The 20,962-nt window shown below is 36.8% G+C and overlaps 1 protein-coding gene across 3 annotated transcripts in view; it reads right to left on the reverse strand.

Moving 5' to 3' along the window:
* Positions 1–20,962, reverse strand: part of ADD3 (adducin 3) — a 121,144-nt gene that overhangs the window by 68,407 nt on the left and 31,775 nt on the right. Inside the window, exon 1 of one of the 3 annotated variants that reach the window (XM_077762438.1) lies at positions 1,818–1,952. The exons of the other annotated variants lie outside the window; for them this stretch is intronic. The gene's annotated coding sequence lies outside the window, so the exon portion shown is untranslated. Of the gene's footprint in view, positions 1–1,817; positions 1,953–20,962 lie in introns of those variants that run through there. 3 annotated transcript variants of the gene reach the window in all.

Raw genomic sequence — 20,962 nt, forward strand, 5'->3', positions numbered from 1 at the left:
GCACCTCAACTGAGATCTCAAAAAACATCTCAAACCTATCTGAACAATGTCAAAATGAACTTGTGCTAATGTGCACAACCTACCAGTACATTAAACTTAACCTTTAACATCAGAGTATAAAATTTCAAGGAAGGAAGGAACTCTGGGTTAATTCATCTTATTCCAGTGGCAATCAAAGATGTTTAGGATGATTAGATAGAAGAAATAACATCCTGAGGGTGTTCTAAAACTTTGAGAATAAAATGGTGGAATGGTTAGAATACAGAGCAAGTAAGAGATGCCTGGGTGGCTCGGTTGGTTGTCTGACTTGATTTCAGCTCAGGTCATGATGTCATGGTTTGTGGGTTTGAGTCCCACATCAGGCTCTATGCTAATGGTGTGGAGCCTGCTTGAGATTCTCTCCCCCCACCACCACCCCTTCCCTGTTCCTCTCTCCCTGTCTCTCTCTGCCCACCCCCAAATAATAAACTTTAAAAAAAAAAAAAAGAATATAAAGCAAGTACTTAATTCTTTGTAAAGGAATTATGTGGTTTATAAGAAAAAAACTAATTATAGCACTAATCTAAAACATTCAAATGCTCTTGGGACCTTGTTTTAAAATTTTATTCAGAAGGGGTTTCTCCTTGTCACTCAGTTTTTGCAGCACATATACCCCGTATTTAATTCACTCTCTGCCTATAACCTAGTATTTAACCATTGTTCACATTCTCATCTGGGCACATATCCAACCTCTTCCTCCATGAAACACTGGAATAAGCTTGAACATATGAGGAAATTAGAAAAATCAAATGAATAGGAGAGAAAGCAAATGCATTTTCACACAAAGTACAGGATACAGCTGTGATCTGTCAAGCTTACAGGACTATCTCCTTAACTATGAATAAAGTTACAGGATTCTGCTTAGCTGAACAGGAAGTAGCAATCTAAAAAAATACAAATGTTCCCAAGCCCCAATTCTATTCCCTTCACTTCTCATTTCCAGTATATACTCACCCTTTAACCAAGCCTGTGTAATATACCCATTAAAACAGCCTTGGTCACATGTCAGTAAATCTATGGATGACAAGTATTTTGAGAATCCACAGAATAACCTTTAATCATGATGTCCCCAAATAAAAAAACCTTGTGAAGAAACAGATTGTAACAAAAATGACAATAGCTGCCTTAGCTCTTAAGAAGTTCATACTTCTACGTATGATCCTTAGTTTCCCTTCTGAAAGTTGTTTCCATGGCACCAAAATAGAAACTCACTAAAAAAACTCAGAAGTTCCTTTTATATTCTTTGCAGGCTACTATGTAAACTCCTAAACATCAGGTACCTAACCCAGGCCCAAGACAACAGAGGTGGAAAGGGAGCATTTTACAATGAAACTATCTTGTGATTCATAAGTGATTTAGATATTATATACATATGACTTATAAATTAGAATTTAAAAAGATAAGAGCCAAGAAAAGAAGCAGTAAGAGAATGTTCTAGGCAGTAGGAGCAGCATGAGCAAAAACAACAGTATATTTGGGACCAACAATCATTTAACTGTATGGCAGATCCTTCCCACAGTTCCACTTTAGAATGGGTTTGTGATCTTAAAGAGTCAGTTAGCTGGACACTAGGTGCTCTGGTGAATCAACAGGAGATCAGATTCCAAATGGTAGTTCTACATACATATATGAGAGGCTCAAAACAAAGGAAATTTGAGATATGCTCAAATGGGTGTGTGTATAGAAGAGAGGAAGTGGTGAGTGTTTTAACCAAGAAAACACCATAAAATCTCTTTCAAAATAATACCCCTTTCAACCTTTCAATTTTCCCAGCTTACCTTTTCAATGAACTGGAGGAGAGCAAAGCAGTGTCGCCACAGTTCTCACAAAGTACTAGCACCAGATGTGACACACAACAACAGAGCGAACTCTCAAACCATCTTGGGAAGTCACCAGAAAGTCACCATCTTGTCAAGTAGATGGTACATATTAGAAATGAAAAGATAAGCTGTATGGAAAAAGCAATAAGTGAACACATGGAATAGAGAGAAGGAACTCTTTCTGAGGTCTTGCCCTCTCTCATAGCAGGCTCCACAATTTATGAACAGCTGGGAAATTTCCTTTTCACAGGAAAAGGAGGACTTCTTAGTTCACATTAAAGTGGAAACGGCAAAAACTGTGTATCGCACAGAAAAAAAAGGTGTTTCCTGAAGGAAGGAGACAGAGTACTGCCTTTATTTAAAACACACACATACTCACACACACACACACACACACACACACACACACACACACACACACACACACACACAGGAAGAGCAAAATACATGCATACAGCAAGCAGAAAAAATCTTTTTCAAGAGATAAAGGATAAAAACCACATTGAGGAAATGTTCATGGTAGGAGTTAGCCTCGGTGGGACAATCACTTTGTCCCAGTGGGTTATCTCAAGTGCAAATACACTTAAGGGGAATGATAAAAACATATTTGCCCTTATTCATGCAGGGATTCTTATCTCTATTTTAAAAATAAACACCTAGTTTCAGCTTTTCTTCCACATACACACAAAAAGAATCTATGTTTCACCACTAACTTATCTCTGGTTCATATAACTCATATTATTTCAAAGAATTAATGTTTAAATAGTTTATTCTTTAAATAAAACATATTGACTTTTTAAATGTTTGTTTTTGAGAGAGAAAGAGCATGGGAAAGTGGGGACAGCAGCGTGGAGGGGGCGGGTACCGAGGATCTGAACAGGATCTGCACTGACAGCAGCAAGCCCAATGTGGGGTTCAAACTCACGAACCATGAGATGACCTGAGCAGAAGTCAGATGCTTAACCACCGACTGAGCCACCGAGACACCCTTAAAATATATGGATTCTTAACAAGTATATTCTTTCATTCCACAAAAAAGTATTCTTGTGCCTACTAAGTGCTAGACACCAGTTTACATGACATAGACACAGTGGACAATAAGTTTCCTGTCCTCAAGGGAGCTTACCTTATTCACAACTGTGAAGCATATATTTTAAAAATCCCTTTGCCTACTTTTGCCTTACGGACCAGAGCAGTGGATTTCAAACTTTATACAGTTTTCATAGGAAATGAAAATCACATGAGGAGCTTAAAAAAAATCCCAATACCCAGGCTGCACCCTAGATTCTTAGTGTAAGATTCAGATATCAGAATTTTTTTAAAGTTTCCTAGATGACTCCAAAAAACATTTTATTGGAGTACTAACGAACTAGAGTATTGGTTCTCAACTTTGGGTCTTTAAAGGAATGGAGAATAAAAACAAAGAATCCCTAGAAAGAGAGTCTTCTATCTTCTCCCAATCATACCAACCCAAAGCCAGAAGGTTCACTGGGGACACAGGGAAATTTACTCAGTGGCTGAGATATACTTGCTATCTACAATAGCACCTCCCCCATCCCTTGCCCTAGTCAAAATATAATCCCTGCGGAGGGCAAAATATAATTCTTATAAATTCCATATTGCTATATAAATTTATTTAAAAAGCAATTTAAATCAACTAGTAAAAAGCAAAATGCAACTAAGTTTTTCCCCACAAAAGGTTATTCCCTGCACTTACATATATCATTAATGATTAAATGTTAATGTACAAAATTCTAAAGAGTTCCCATCCTGGACCAACACAGGTATGTCACCGATCCCTCCTTTCTTGGTTGTTTTCAGCTCAGAGATGAATCACAGCATTTCTCAATATTTATAGCATGTGTTGTAATAGCCACCATACTCAGTTTTTAGTATACCTCTTTTCTATGTGAATATTCTACATGCTGTAAGCAAGGTCCATCATAATGTCCCAAGAATATACTTAGTAAAAGTATGTTAAAAAATAGCATAATGTAAAAGTTAACATTATATACAAACAGAAAGTACAAAATCCCCATTTCTAAGAAGGTAGGACCATTCATTATAGTGTGCTGCCTGTGAGCAAACAATACACTTAACCTGTAATGTTTACCTATACAGTTCAACACAAGTTACAAAGAGTACCTTCCAAGTTTAAGACATGTCTCTAATCTATGAACTCTGGGATAAAAGATTTAGTGGTGAAAACAAAAATACTCTTGGTTAAGTTTTCTTAACAAAAAAAGCTTTCCTGCTTCTTTTCAAAGGAAAGGGAATTTTCCAAAAACAATTATCAAGGAAAATTACTGGCAATCATTTTTGATACATAGCAACAATGTAATATATTCAATATGGAGGAAAGTTAGTTGCCACGTAATATCTAATTTACAAAGTGTGAGGTGGAATGGGGTAGGGAAGAGGAGAATTCAGGGTGTGAGGGAAGAATATACAAGTATCACAAATTTCTTAAGAATCTGTGTCACTGTCACTAACCACACCCACCTCTTATCAACAAAAGGCATCAAGAGACTTTACAACCAAAGGAACTCTTGAGGAAATCACTGGAAACTGTTAATAATCTAGTGTTTCCTTATAACACTGACTACAGGAATCCAAACAACTTTCTAATAAAGACACGGGTCTGGAAAGAACCAAAAATAATCTGATTATATTCCATCTTCCCACTAGGTTAGTCACTGTCCAAATAGTCCTTTTGGAGGCTGCAGACCACCAATCAAAAGAAAGGGTGCTCCATTTGCTCTAGATGCATGGTGAGGGAACTTCTGAGGAAGGCAGACTATAAAAAGTAACTTCATCAAATTTCACTTGGTAGGGGTAGGGGATAAAGACCTTGGATTTCAAATTTATGCCAGTAGTTTCACATTCGGTATTTCTGAATCTATTCAGTGCTGACGAGACAAAAAAATCTGATTCAACCATTTTCCATTTCCCTTTGTTAATTCATGATCAAAGCAAATAAATTAACACTCTACATTATGAAGTTAATTTCTCACTTTGTTTTCCAAATTCTCGAATTACTTTGCAAAACAATTTCATTTCTTTCCAAAACTGAAGGAAAAGGATTCTACTTCTAAAAATTATGTCTACTGTTGCAGGGGAAAAACCTTCAATTTAAGCTAGGCTGTCATCTTCAAAATAATTTTAATTCTCAATATGAAAGGAGGTAAAAGACTTAATTTTTTAAATCCTTGCTACTTCTCACTCACAGTTTCCTGCTTTTTATAAATACTGCTGTTCAGGCCTGAAATTGATCATTAAAGAGCCAACCATTTAGAAAATACACCATTCAGGGGCATCTTGGGTGGCTTAGTTGGTTAAACGTCCAACTTCGGCTCAGGTCATGATCTCACAGCAGTGAGTTTGAGCCCCACATCAGGCTCTGTGCTGATAGATCAGAGCCTGAAGCCTACTTCAGATTCTGTGTCTCTCTCTTTCTCTGCCCCTCCCCTGCTTGTGCTCTCTCTCTCCCAAAATAAACATTTAAAAAAAGAAAAAAGAAAACATATTCAATCAAGGAACAGAAAATTTACAAATGTAAAATGGAAGGGAGTAACTCTGACTTGCAATTTATTTATGGAACTAAAAATTATATACATTTGAAGTTAATCAGAATCCTTTTGGAGGGTACTTGTTGGAATGAGCACTGTGTGTTGTACGGAAGCGATGAACCACGGGAATCTGCCCCCAAAACCAAGAGCATACTTTACACACTGTAGGTTAGCCAATTTGACAATAAATTATATTAAAAAAAAAAAGAACTCTTGTTGAATTATGTCAGCTCAAGGATTAAGATTCCCCTACCAGCCCTAAAGCTTGGAACTGAAGGACAGTGACACTGATGCAGCTAGTCTTCTCATTAAGAACACCTGGAATTGTGATGCATTTTTCTTCTTTTTTTGGGTTAAGGTCTTTACAGACTTTTAAGAATCTGTTTGCAATTTAATAGTCTTTAGGTCATAAAGTCACAGGCTACCACAAGCATTATATTACTCTGCATGAAGTTTTCATAGTGGTTAGCATGGATTTACAATAAGTGTCCATTTTACCATTACAGTCTCATTCCATTAAGAAAATCGGCACGATGGGCTTTTATGTCATCTAATAAAATATACTATGCAGAGAAAGTCTAGATTACGAAATGACTACATTGCTCCTTCTACGTGCAGAGTGCCTTCTAGGCTACATTGCATTTTCAAATCTATTGTTTCATTTTACGTTTAAAACAACTCTGTAAAATTATACCTCCATTACAAAGACTAAAATCCATCAAGGACACAGAGTTAATAAATAGCAGAATTAGCCTGGAATCCAAGTCTTCTGACATTGGCCTCTATTCTTAAGCAGGTGAGTTACCATACTTTACTCAAACTTTTAGCTTGGTTTTTCTTTTCTTTTTAAAGTTTATTTTGAGAGAGAGAGAGAAAGAGAGAGAGAGAGAGAGTGCACGCACACACGTGAGGGAGCGGCAAAGAGAAGGAGAGACAGAATCCCAAGCAGGCTCTGTGCTATCAGTGCAGAGCCTGATGAGGTGCTCAAACTTACAAACTGCAAGATCATGACATGAATTGGGAGGGAAGAGTCAGACACTTAACCAATTGAGCCACCCAGGCACCCCAAGCTTCATGGTTTTCTTAGACTTACAATTTGAAAAGCCAGGGGAAAACAGTAAATTTTTAATACTGTAAATATTTATAAGGACTTGGGACCTTAGCTAATACTATCCCTCCAATAACTTATATGATGAAATTTGGCAACCTACTTTTTTTGGTCAGTTTTTATTGTGATAAAATACGTGTAACATAAAATTTACCATCTTAAACAATTTTACGTGTGCAGTTCACTGGTATTAAACACATTCATAATGCTGTGCAACCATAACCACCACCCATCTCCACAGCTCTTTCCATCTTATAAAACTGAAACCCTATACCTGTTAAACAGGAAGTTAAACAGCCAACTTCTCATCTTTCCCTCCCCCAGCCTCCGGCAACCACCATTCTACTTTCTGTCTCTACAATTTTGATTACTTGGAGTATATCATATTAAGTGCAATCATATAGTATTTGTCTTTTTGTGACTGGTTTATTTCACTGAGCATGTTCCCAAGTTTCGTTTTTGTTGTTGTATATATCAGAATTTCCTTCCTTTTTAAGGCTGAAGAATATCCTATTCTATGCATATACCACATTTTGCCTCTCCATTCATCGGTCAATGGACTCAAGGGCAACTCAGATTTCTGAGGTCTCTGCCAAATGCAGGACACTGTACTCAGCACTTAGCCCAAAATATGCATATTTTAAATTAATGTTTGGGGCGCCTGGGTGGCTCAGTCGGTTGAGTGTCCAACTTCGGCTCAGGTCATGATCTCACAGTTCGTGGGTTCAAGCCCCACCTCGGGCTCTGTGCTGACAGCTCGCTTGGAGCCCGGAGCCAGTTTCAGTTTCTGTGTCTCCCTCTCTCTCTGACCCTCCCCTGTTCATGCTGTCTTTCTTTCTCAGAAATAAAATAATTAATTAATTAATGTTCAAGAAGTAACACATGTAGTATTTCTGAAATTAAAGATAATAGTGATAAGCAGCTGAGTGGTCTATGAAAAGAATGATTTACCATTCTTTTCTATATCCAAACCATGCCAAAACAATTCTGAACACCTGGGCAAGAAGTTCGGCAGTTTAGTCAAATATTGTGAATACATCTCCTTGGCTGTTTTATCACCATAGCTTAGTCCTGTTTTTTGTCCACAATTGTGGCATTCTTTTTTCCAGTTTATGTCAGTCAAGGAAGATTTCAGCAGCACTGTAAAAACAGTTAATATTACTGGGTACTCACTAGATGCTAAATACTTTATGCGGATTTAAGAACAAGAAAAATGGTCTCTCAAAGATTAGCTTTCTTCCAAGGTCTTGAGCTAGTTGGGTGGTAGTTCTGGAATATGAATCTATTGCTTCAAACTCTAAACCCAGTGCTCCATCTGATACAAATAATATTAGCATTATCTGACAATACAGTACTAAAATATTTTGTGAATAAGAGTTACAGCTCTTAATCTTTATGCTACATTCTTAATTTCTGAAAATTACAGAAGTAATATACATTCATATTTACATATCAGTCTCCAGAAGTAAATTTTAATCAGTTTATCAGATATTCTTTCATACCTTTTCTTGGCATATATAAACAAACATTCTTGTTCACAGTTAAAAATAACTCCTTGCATTTAATATTTTGTTCTACACCTTAGTTTTTACATTAACAATTATATAGTGGAATTTGATACACAGAGTGATGTCACTCTCCAATGGTTGCAGTGTAGGATTATGCCACAGTTATCCTCCATTTTCAGTTTTTAAAATCATAACCAATTCTTCAATAATGGAGATCCTTATTCATGAGTTGTCCATATACATATGCACATTTTTGCAAGTAAAATGTAAGGTAAATTCTTAGAAATGTAATTGATGGTTCAAGGGGTAAGCACATTTTAGTCTCTGATATTGACAAACTGCCTTCAATGAAATTTAAACTTAACAGTCTCCTTCCAGTGTATAAATTGGAATTAATGTTTCATTTATAATATCTGTTCCAGGGAAATCTTATCCTGTCTTATTTCTATATTCACTTAAAACATTAAAGCTCAAAGGAAAAGGAATCAGAGGTTCTATTAACTTCACAGCAAGATTAGACTGCTAATTTAATTACTGAGTGCTTGTTTTTATTTGTTTTTAGGTTCCAATTACCAATGTTTTAGGTTAAACACCAACAAGAAATAAAGATATAAAAACAGATGAATAACTGAAGTACATTCTGTGATGTAAACCATTTTAAGCTAATACACAGTCTGGGATAGTAGAATATATGTACTAGATTCTAATAGAGTATTACTAGAAATACAGTAAACACCCAACAGTGACCTTAAAAAATCCACATGGACCAGACGCCTGGGTGGCTCAGTTGGGTAAATGTCCAACTCAGGTCATGATCTCATGGTTCATGAGTTCAAGCCCTGTGTCGGGCTCTGTGCTGACACTGTGGAGCCTGCTTAGGATTCTCTCTCTCTGCTCTTCCCTGCTCTTTCAAAATAAACTTAAAGAGGAATCCACATGGACAGCTGATGATATATTAGGAAATACTCATTAAAAAGTGAAAAGCTAGATCATATCCATTATTTTCCACAAAAAAGTCAAATTAAGCTCAAGCAGAAAATGGCATTATTTAAATTCACCTACTTCAAAGTAAATCTAAGAGCATCCTTTTTATTATCACTGAACTAAATGTGAAAATGTAGAACCATCCCTGTGGTATGGTAAATTGTTGAGATGATTGTTCCCCTTTCTGCTATCATCTTATTCTCGGAGCCATCTGGATTGTATTTACTGTACCACTGGGAAGTTATAGTTGCTCACTAGCAAAAGTAAAAGCTCTATCTTTCCTACTGGGCTTGCATTTATTCCTATGTGTTTTCATTTTCTAAACCAGGTGTTTTGCCCACCTCAGAAAATTGCTCTCATTATTATTTGTTAACTGAAAAGAATATTCTACACTTCCTTACAATATGGTTGTTGTTGTGCTGTATTTGAACAATGGTTTCTTGAAGCTCTTAGGAAATTCCTCTTTTCTATTCCAACTTCTCCAGCAACCCTATCTCTTAAAGGGCCCGATAGGGCCTCTATTAATTTTATGTGTCAACCTGACTAGCCACAGAGTACCCAGATTCAACACTACTTCTGGGTGTGTCTGTGAAGATGTCTCTGAATGAGATCGGCACCCGAGCTGGTAGATTTAGTAGACTGCCCTCTCCAGTGTGGATGAGCATCATCTAATCTTCTGAAGGCCTCACAGAACAAAAGATGCAGGAAGAAAGAATGCACTCTTTTCTGCCTCTTTGAGCTAGAACATTTCATCTCAGCACCTGTCCTTGGTCTGGGTTTTGTGTCATTGGCTCCCCTGGTTCTCAAAGACTTCAGACTTGGACTGAATCATACCACCAGCTTTCCTGGGTCTCTGGCTTGCAGATGGAAGATCATGGGACTTCTCAGCCTCCATAATCACATGGGCCAAAGTCTCTTTTGATTGACAGATCAATAATTCTATTGGCTATTTCTCTGCAGGACCCTAACACGGTTCCTTTCTTTTGAATCACTGTCATGCTCTTTATTATCAATATACATATACCCTCGGAAATGTTTTTTAAGCTAAAAAAGAAAACTATATATATATATAGTCCACTTTTGACAGGGTGGACCCCTGTCAAATTAACTTTCAAGGTTAATTTCTGTGGCAATATTCATTTACACAGTGCCAAATTGCTATCCAAAGTAGATATACTAACTTACACTCCTGTTGACACAGGACAGGGCTCATTTTTCCATATCATCCAGAGATATTTTTGAAAGCAATAAAATACAGCTTGAGACAATATATTTCATATCATTCTTAAGTATTTTAATAAGTTTGTAAATATCATACTTAGGTAAATCTTTCTGTAAAATGTTTGTTTCAAATGGGTGGTGGTTTTCATTAGTTGAATAGAATTTTATTTTTTTATTTAAAATATTTTTTAAATGTTTATTTAAGAGAGAGAGAGATCACACGTGCGCGCATGCACATGCATGACACAAGCTGGAAAGGAGCAGAGACACGGAGACACAGAATCCAAAGCAGGCTCCAGGCTCTGAGCTGTTAGCACAGAGCCTGATGCGGGGCTCGAACCCATGAACTGTGAGATCATGACCTGAGCCAAAGTCAGACACTTCACTGACTAAACCACCCAAGTGCCCCTTAAAGAATTTTTTTAAATGTTTATTTTTGAGAGAGACAGATAGAGATGAGCAGGGGAGGGACACAGAGAGAGGGAGACACAGAATCCAAGGCAGGTTCAGGCTCTGAGCTGTCAGCACAGAGCCGAACACCGGCTGGAACCCATGAACTACGAGATCATGACCTGAGCCATATACATTAGCTCAACCAACTGAGCCACCCAGGTGTCCCTTTTATATAATTTTAAAACATACTCATTTTTACTCTACCACCCAAGATGCTCATAAAATGTTCTTTGGGGATGCACACAAAACTATTTTTTAGGTGATAAATCACTGGAATGTGGGTTGTTTTTTCATTTCTGCTTCTAAGAAACTCAGTCACTTTTTGCTCTGCAACTGAGTCTTCTTACTGTGGCTGTCTTTTCTTATTTTCCCCAAAGATCAACAATAAGTTGTGTAACAAGGGTTTCTGTCTGCTGGCCCCAAAATACAAATTTAAGATTCAAAGAAGAATATTGTAAGATAGGGTTTGTAAAATTTTTCATTTATAAAATGGTTTTTAACCATAAGTCCATATAAAAAGTGTCTAGGCCTCAACCTACAGAGATTCTGATTTAGAAGACCTGGGATAGGACCCAGATACACAGACTTGTAAAATGTAGAATCCAATTCTAATGTATCTCCCTGCTTAAGAACCACTAGAAATATTTGACATCACAACTGTAGGTAGTATTTCTGTGTTCAGTTTGCATTTATCAATGACAAACCTGAGGCTATGTTAGCCAAGTGAGTTGTCCAAGGTCATGTAATAGAATCTAAGTCCTAAAACTATATTACACAAAACTGTCTAAGCCCAATATTACACACAAGGCTGCTAAGTGTTAATTTGGTAAATCTACATTCTAAGAAGATTACAAGTTATCTATGTGAGTTTTAAACAGATAAATATTCTACCCAAAGAAAGACTCTTAAAACTGCTCTAAAAATAAATATTAAAGAATAACGAATAATATATTTAGCTAATCTGAACTAGCTGTCTTTATCATTCTGCCACATTAGGAAAGCATGACCCTTAAAACACGTATCACCAAGTAGTCTGGTGAAAATTCCATTCCAGTGTCTTTAGGATAACAATACTTAACATCTGTGACCTACAGACAAATCTCATGGCTTATACTAGACATTACTTCAGAATCACACTAGATCTCAACACTGCTTAAATGTAAACTCCCTAAAAGAAACCAAAAATGAGACAAATTATCTTGGATTATGACAGTATTTCAGGTTTTATTCTTTTTCAATTTCAAACCAAGTATTTTCAAGGCAGTATTTTAGAATGCTTCATTAATATTTTTGAAGCTGTTATGTTCAACGCACCATGCTAAACGATTTACATATATATTTTATTTAATGTTCACCACTAACTTAAAGGGATAACTACGATCTCCACCTTGTAGATGAGGAAAACAAAGCCTAGAAAGGTTTAGCAACTTCCCCAAAGTCATAACAGTAAATAACTAGATTTGAATCCCATACTCTTATAACCACTGCTTTCCAATTAACCTATACATAAAAACTTCATTTAGATGGGAGTTTATATTCTTCAAAGCTTTTGATCCTCCCTGAATTATATAAATAGATAAAACTTTTACATATTATGGACATAAATAATAAGTCAAAAATGCTAATTAGCAATAAAGGGCCCTATAACAATCTATACTTTCACCAGGAACAAAGTCCTGGTGGAAGTATCAGCATCAGCACAGGATTTCAAACTCTGTGTGGGGAAACTCAAGGAAAGCAATCAGCTATCTCCCTGCGCTCCTCCTGAGGCCAGAGAGTGCTTTACAGTTAGCCTCCACTCATAAGACTGCAATCAATAGCCAATCTTTGCCAAATGCACATACCAATCTATTTTGAGACATGACTATGCATATCTTCTACTACTACTACTAGTACGTGTACACACACACACACACACACACACAATGAATACTATACGTATAGCATTTTTAGAAATAGCATTTGATAAGTAAGGTTATCTAGTTCCAAAGCATAAATTACAATAGTTTTCCATTTTAATTAAGGTCATTATTTTTTAATTTCATGGAAAAAATCTGAAGCCTTCACTGCTTAACTGTTCTTTTGTATTATTACTTCTGTAGTTTACAATATTATTGTAAAGGTGTATATTTGTTCCCCTCTCCATGACATCACTAACTATCCCTGAAATAAAAATGTCACTGGTGTTACTTATCAATTAGGGGTGTTCTATGAATATATTTAGTGTTTTGAAACTCATGTTACAGAGGGCAGCATCTTTGCTGGCATCTTTGCTGGACTAGAGGACAAAACTATTGTGTGATTCAGTGTGGAAATTTCTGGGTTCCTGACTGGTTCCTTCTCTCAAATATCATGTAATAAACATCAATCAAGTATGAAGTTGTGTAAAAACACAGACAAAATATATGACTCTCACTGTCAAGGAGCCAATGGGCTAATAGGCCAGAAGCTATAAGAACACAAAAACAAAGTCTCACCTAAGGTTTCTTTCCCATAGGATATACACAAACTATAAAGTTAATTTATATAGCCATAAGCTTCCTTTTCTGGGGTGCCTGGGGGGCTCAGTCAGTTAATGACTCTTGGTTTTGGCTCAGGCTATGATCTCGTGATTAGTGAGTTTGAGCCCCGCATTGGGCTCTGCACGGACAGTGCAGATCCTGCTTAGGATTCTCTCTCACTCTCAAAAATAAATAAATAAACTTTTTAAAAAAGTTTCCTTATCCTACTAAGTGTTTAACAAATTTTATCATAAAGATGCCTAAGAACATCTTCCCTACTTCACTTGTGTTTCTCCAAATCAAAATTAATCAGTCCTTCCTTTGAGCTACCACAGCCCCTGATCTGTGCCTTCTTACCGTTTTGTACTTTATACTGCAATTATTTAAGTGAACAGCATATTTTCCCCCAAGTGACTCAATGCTCCTTGAGGAAACAATCTATTTCTGATTTATTTTTGTATCCTCTATCCTGTTTAGTACCAGAAAGAAAATATTTATTGAATGAAGAATTTAGAACTCCTATATGATAATCTGAGAACAGCATTTTAGATTCAAGGGATTAATGCAGCTTTTTAAATTTCCCAAACTACTCTTGGGAGAACTTATTTGGTGAAAAACTATGGCTCCCAAGGTGAGATTTTCTTCCCCCTCAGAGAAACATATGTGCTTTTTGCCACGTCATTCTTCCTGAGCTATTCAGCCTCGGTTGCAACATAAAAATAAAAAAGTAGACTGGGTAATTTAATCATAAAGTGGAATAACAGCAAATGATGAGTGAAAATATCCAGAAACATTCAAATGCAATGCACAGTAAAGTCAAAAGAAAAAATGAGCTATACTCAAAAAATAAACAAGGTTGTCAGAAAAAAAGTGAGAGGGGATCAATATCTTTACATGATAATGTTACAACTCTCTCTAAAAACTTACATATAGCTAAAAATAAATCCTCATTTTCTCGAAAATATACATGTGCAACTTTGAAAAGTTCCTATTACATGATTTTAAAACAATGAAAAAAGTTTGATGATATATTCATCCTATTTTTCAATGTTTAACATTATTCCAAAAGCAAACAACTCATCTGTGCTTAAAGGCTAAGACTACCTCAAGTAAACTTACAAGTACTAGAAGCCAAAAAAGAAAGATGAGCAGGAAGAGAAATCCACCTGTAGAGAGGAAGCAGTCCAAGGAAGAAAAGTGGACTGGCCCACCAACCACAGAGACTAAGGACTCCAGCACACAATTCAAATGCAAACAAAATTATTACGTCTTCCACCGGGCTCCTCCACAGCCTGGAAATAAGTTTTGTAAATCAACATTCTTGACCACTGAACCAAGATAAATCATTACTGGCCCAGTGCGTACAATTTGCCAAAAAGCTGAAATACATGACAATTCATGAAAAATAAAATAAAAAGTGACCAACTGTTACTCTGAAGTAAAATATGCATTCTACTTTTTTCTCTGAATTTTAACTAGTTTAGCACATTAATTTAAAATTTCTAGTATATAATTTTAGACAAAGAACAAAATCAAATTATTTCATCATTAGCAGAAGTTTCCTACAAATTAATTGGATGAGGGAAACTGTTGAAGTAGTACTTATTTCTAATTATCAGGAGAATTAAAATTCGGCTTTGAGTTTAAGAAGCGGGGGGAAAAAAATTGATGAAAAAAAGTACCAGAACAGATTCAGTTATCAGATTATTATTAATATATTAGTGTCCTAATTCTAAGTTAGAATCCATATTTCCTGTTGTTCCAGAATATTTCCTAATTTTAAAAATACCATTATTTTAATTGAAATGAATTATTTTTTTCTCTTTCTCTTTCTAAAGCATGAAGTTTTTTTGTAAGAAGGTTTATAGGATTGTTTCTCAGCTCACCTAAGTATACTTCACTCAACACTTCCAAGTCACTTGGGCAAGACGGCCTTTCACAAACACACTGCCGTGAATGAACAGAACACCTCTGAACTAGTCAGACCCCCTGAATGCCTGCACTCTTGGTCACTTTCTGGCTGCCTTACCACCCCTGCCTTCACTGCCTCCTTCCCGGGAACAGAGAATGTTAGTTTAAAATTACTAATTATTATTTAATATAGTTATGTTTTAAATCACCTTATTTTTTTTATTAGTGTCCCTGCCCAGAGAATGGGAAACTGTTTCCTAATTATGGCAAGCTCTGAGATAAATAATAATGCCTTGCCAAAACAACCCTGCTTATAAACTACTGTAGAATTCCTCACCTACAATTATCTACTCACAAAGTGTATTTCCAAAGAATGAGGCCTCCTTCTGTAACACATGAAGTCATAAAATCTTCAAGGAGAATTTTTTTTTTTTTTAAATAAGGAACTTAACACCGGGTCTGGGAATCCCAAGAGATTCCATGGATAAACTTCAGAAAAATTAATTTGGGCTCTCTTAAATGAAAACAAAAAATTAAATGTGCACTTTTTAGGGGAGAGCCTGTAGCTTTCATCAGATTCTCATAGTGTGCTTGTGACTCCAAAAACAGTTTAGGAAGTGATCTAACCAGATTGGGGGTTTTAAGTCTGCTTTCATCAGTACATGCCTATCAGCTGTGAGGTACCTACCACAAGTAACTTGGTAGATTAAGTACCCATGTTTGCGAAATACTTGCTTTATGAAATATATAATGGAACAGACCCAAAGTAACCTTTATATTAATATAACTTCCATTTACTTGCATTTCTTGTATGACAGAGACAGAGCAATGAAATTGCTCATAATTCAGAGCACACCTGTGGGAACGTACTGTGCATGTGAACTCATGTTACATGTAATTCAACAGTAAAAAAGTTTGAGAATTGCTGATTTGAACCACCTCCTGATTTACAGATGAAGAAACTTAGGTTCAGAGATTAAGGGATTTGTTCAGTCACACAGGAGTCCTGAAACTTGAGTCAATGTAACCTCATCCAGTGCTGGGATTAGAATCCGTGTCTACGCTGGTATTTTCTTAGCCTAGTGTGTGGCTATAAGAAGGACAATTTTATACCTTGGTATTTGATAAAGTTCCATCCTTGGAACACCTCTCTCACTCTGTACGTTCACCTTGGACAACCTCATCTGCCTCCCACAACTTCAACTATCATTTCTCTGATCGTAATTCATAAATCTCTATGTCTGGCCCAGTCAAACTTCTGGCTTGTGCTCCAGATCTGTATGTCCCACTGCTCACTTTGTATCTCTTACTGCTTTACTGCTGCACAAGTCTCCACCTTTACCTGTTGAAGAATCAAACTCCTTATTGCCCACACACTCGAGGGTGAGGGAGAAGGAAGAGATCTTCGTTCTGGTATTCTTTCTCTGCCAAAAACCTCGGAGTGTCTTTGCTCTGACAATCCTCTCCACCCCAAAGTCAACTCTCTTCCTCTCCACCCCTAAGAGACCAATTGACTTTGGGCACTTGCTCTCTCTCTCATGGAGTACTATAATGATCTTTTTGCCTTCAACCCCTTTCCTTCCATCTACTTCCAATACTGCTGCCAAAATGAGACCGTTTTAAACAAATCTGACCACATCACTCCACCTCTTTAAATCCATCAGTGGTTTCCCATTACCAAAGAATAAAGTCTAAATTCTTTAACGTGGTATGTAAATGTCTTGATGATATAATCTTTACTATAAAACCAATATCTGCTTTACACTACAATGGAATGAGTACTTAAATTTGCAGTTAACTACTAATTATGCGTAACCATTTACAAACTACTGTACAAGTATACATATATTTTAACTGGCACATATATTAATTGGGTATGTGCTGTATAATCCTGCCAGTGCAATTTGTTCAGTCATGTTTCAGGTAAGCTGGCCCATTAATCACCTCTCAATCTTGGCAAAAGTTTTACATCACGTAGGAAGAGCTAATAAGAAAAGAGGACTTCTGCGGAGCACCTGAGTGGCTCAGTTGGTTAAGCAGCTGACGTTGGCTCAATCATGATCTTGCAGTTTGTGAGTTCAAGCCCTGCTTCGGGCTTTGTGCTAACAGCTCAGAGCCTGGAGCCTGCTTCAGATTCTGTGTCTCCTTCTCTATCTGCTCCTCCCCCGCTCACACTCTCACTTCCTCTCTCAAAAATAAACATTTAAAAAAAATTTTAATAGAAAAAAATTTTTAATTAAAAAAAAAAAAGGAAAGAGGGCTTCTGGGATAGTCCATAAGAGAAGATGGCAGGCTTTGATGGGGACAGAAGGAAAAAGAGAAGATCCAAAAAATTTCCTAATCTAAAAAAAGGAAGTGGTAATCAAAATTGCTCTCAAATCAATAGCAACAGCAGTATCTTGGAAACCCCTGCTAGAAAACAAATTATTGGGTCTCAGTTACTCCAGACCTACAGCTTCAGAAAGTATAGGGTGTGGCCCAGCAATCAATGGTATAACAAGCCCTCCAGGTACTTCCTGGAGCATGCTAAAGTCTGAGAACCATTGGTCTAAAGGGACTCAGGCCACAGTTGGTAGGAAGAGCACCAGTCGCCCTGCAGGGAGCCTAGACAGCTCCACCAGTGCAGTTTCTGTTTACTCAGCTGGCCCCATTTGGCTTTAAAGCTTTTGATCCTACTTTTCATTGCTGAAGCTCCTTTCTTGCAGAGAGTTACCGCTCTCATCTTTAGGCATCCCCACCAAGCAATATCCTTCAGAATAAAGACTGTTCAGATGAATCTGCTCCCTACTACCTGTAATTCCTTTAAAACAAAGAACACTGACAGAGTGGGGTTGGGGATGGAGGTAGAAAGGGAATATCAACCAAGAAGTTATTAGCATCAAGGTGGCGCTGCGTGGACGGACTCACAGAAGAAAGAAAACCCTTTGGGTGAGATAATTACCAAGAGAGTAAGTGTAAGGATCTAATACTAACGTAACACACCAGGAAAAAAATGTTTTATTTTATATTTCAGTATGAAAGAATCCCTCCCTCAAAATCCATTTGGGGTTTGATGGTCTCGTCGTAAATACTACTTAGCATTAAACATGCCATTTTTAGTTATTCAGCAAATGGCAAGCCAAAGCTAACAGATACACAGTCTTCCAAATACAACTGAAAATAAAACATTATCTCATGGTTTGGTTTGGCAGTTAATGGTAAGAGAACTTTTTCTGGTAAGAGACTACATTTATACATTACATGTCCCAAAACCTGAAATATGGCTGGCTAAGCTTTTTTGGTTTAACTGAATTTAAGCACTGGCTCACAATTAGAAGGGTGAATATATTTAGTATTCTCTATTACTCACAATATGACACAACTTTCTAATTTTTCAACCTAGGGATGATTCAAGATCCACATTTAGCTCTAACATTTTTTTAAAAACACGCTCAGATATCATTTTTAAGGAATTCATGGAAAGCAAAGAAATGCTTAAAATCCTTGATGTATATTCAAGTTAGAGAACAGTAGTAGTTCTTTGTAGAAGAAGTTAGTAGACTTTGGTACAGATAAGTAATTTGTTTATCCTCAGAGTGCCAGTGTCTTCTTAGTTGACAGTCTCAAAATCTCATTTCACAGGGTTAACTACATGGCAGTATCTTGTGTTATTGAAATCTTTGGTTTTCCTTCCAGTTCAAATGAAAACAGACTAGTTTAATTGCTACTAAAACATCTCTTTTACCTAATAGTTGAACTTAAAAACACTTACATTTTATTTTACTCTTACAATATTTATATAATTTAAATTAGAAAATACATTGTAGGTGGGGTGCCTGGGTGGCTCAGTAGGTCAAGCATCCAAACTCTTGGCTTCAGCTTAGGTCATGATCTCAGAGTTTTGGGAGTTCCAGCCCCGAGTGGGGCTCTGCACTGGCAGTACAGACCTTGTTTGGGATTCCCTCTCTTCCTCTCTCTCTGCCCCTCCCCTAAGTGCACCATCTCAGTTTCTCTCAAATAAATTTAAAAAAGAAAAAAAAAAAAGAAAAAGAAAATAGAAATTAGAAAAGAGAAATTACCTGGCCTATCAAAAGTAAATGTAAATTTTTTTTAAATATTTTTATTTATTTCTAGGAGAGAGAGAGAGACAGCGTGAGCAGGGGAGGGTCAGAGAGAGAGGGAGACACAGACTCTGAAATAGGCTCCAGGCTCTGAGCTGGCAGTCAGCAAAGAGCCCGACGCGGGGCTTGAACCCACGAACCGCGAGATCATGACCTAAGCGAAAGTCGGACACTTAACCGACTAAGCCACCCAGGTGCCCCTAAATGTAAATTTTTAAATACAAGGAAAGTTACTTTTACAAAAGCATCAAAATGCCCCCCACAAAATAATGGTAATTATCAATTTAAAGACATATCCTAAGGAAATGAACATTTCTCTGTAAAACTGCTTTACAATACTGATATTAAAACAAAACTTACAAACACAAGCATTATATCTCCAAGCCCAAGATATCTGTAACTGTCAACTAAATCTTAATTGTGATTTTTTTTTTGTTAAAAAAAGGGCAATCACAAAAATAAATTATGAAATCTGCCAGCACATTAATTTAAGGGTTTTGTTTTACCCAACTATGTTTTGTGTTTTTAATGGTTATTTATTTTTGAGAGAGGGGGAAAGGGAGCAGGGGAGGGGAAGAGAGAGGGAGACACAGAATCTGAAGCAGGCTCCAGGTTCTAAGCTGTCAGCACAGACCCCGACACAGGGCTCGAACTCACGAACTCAAAGTCATGACCTGAACCAAAATTGGACGCTTAACCAACTGAGCCAACCAGGTGCCTCTTCCCCAGCTATGTTCTAAGAAACAAGAGTTCCACAGGATATTAATACATTTTATCACATACAGAGATTAATTTCCCTAGTCTATGTGACATTTAATTTGAGACAGACTGAGGTTTTGTTTTGTTTTTTAAAGGTAAACTCAGTACCTGGCAATATTTCTCAGTGTTGGCTATGCTAATGTGCAGTATGATGAACCTCTAAGAGAGAGGGGTAAGAAAGTAGTTTTCCAAACATATTTGAAACTATTTTTCCTGGGTAATCTCTTAGAACTACAGAACACAGTGTGGGAAATGTTACCTGGAGAAATGTGGTTTCTAATATGAAAATGAAAATGTACTACACTTATATGGGGTTAATTCTGAGGTTAAAAAGAATCCATAGTAGTTTTTCAGATCTAATCTCCTATGATGTTTGAATTCCTGGTCATCTGTGCCAAGCGGTCTTGAGCCTATCGACCTGCTCACCTTAAACAGAGTATTAGTACTGAGTTCATTTTACACAGAAAGTTGCCTAAAGATACTAGGCTTTATTCATCTGCACTTCAGGATCTTTCTTGTTCACAGGGAGTAAGGGGGAAGCAAGTTATGAGCCCAGGAAACTCAAAACAGAAATGAAAAACAAATTAGTACAATACAATGAAGTTACTGTCCCTGTTATTTACATAAATGTATAAAGCATTTATATTATATGTGACAGTGTTTACACTATATGCTGTAGCATATGCAAATTTTAAATTTAAAAATTAATTTATTTTTAACTATACTTCAAGAACACTGCTGCTACTATGAAATCCCATTCCCCAGAAGTGGGCTCATCTGATTAGTACACAACTGATCTGCCAGCTGGATGGGTCCCAAGTAAATTTCAGCCTGGCATTTGGCAAAACATCCCTGTACCCAGGATTTTACATAGAACATAAATTACAAATGCATTCTAGAATTGCCTTGAGAACCAAACAATTGTATAGTAACACGAATATATTCAACTTACCCTCTTTATGCTAAATTTGCCAGCTGAGCAGTTTAAA

Source organism: Crocuta crocuta, unplaced genomic scaffold (genome assembly GCF_008692635.1).
Source record: "Crocuta crocuta isolate KB4526 unplaced genomic scaffold, BGI_CrCroc_1.0 scaffold328, whole genome shotgun sequence".
Classification (NCBI taxonomy): Eukaryota; Metazoa; Chordata; class Mammalia; order Carnivora; family Hyaenidae; genus Crocuta; species Crocuta crocuta.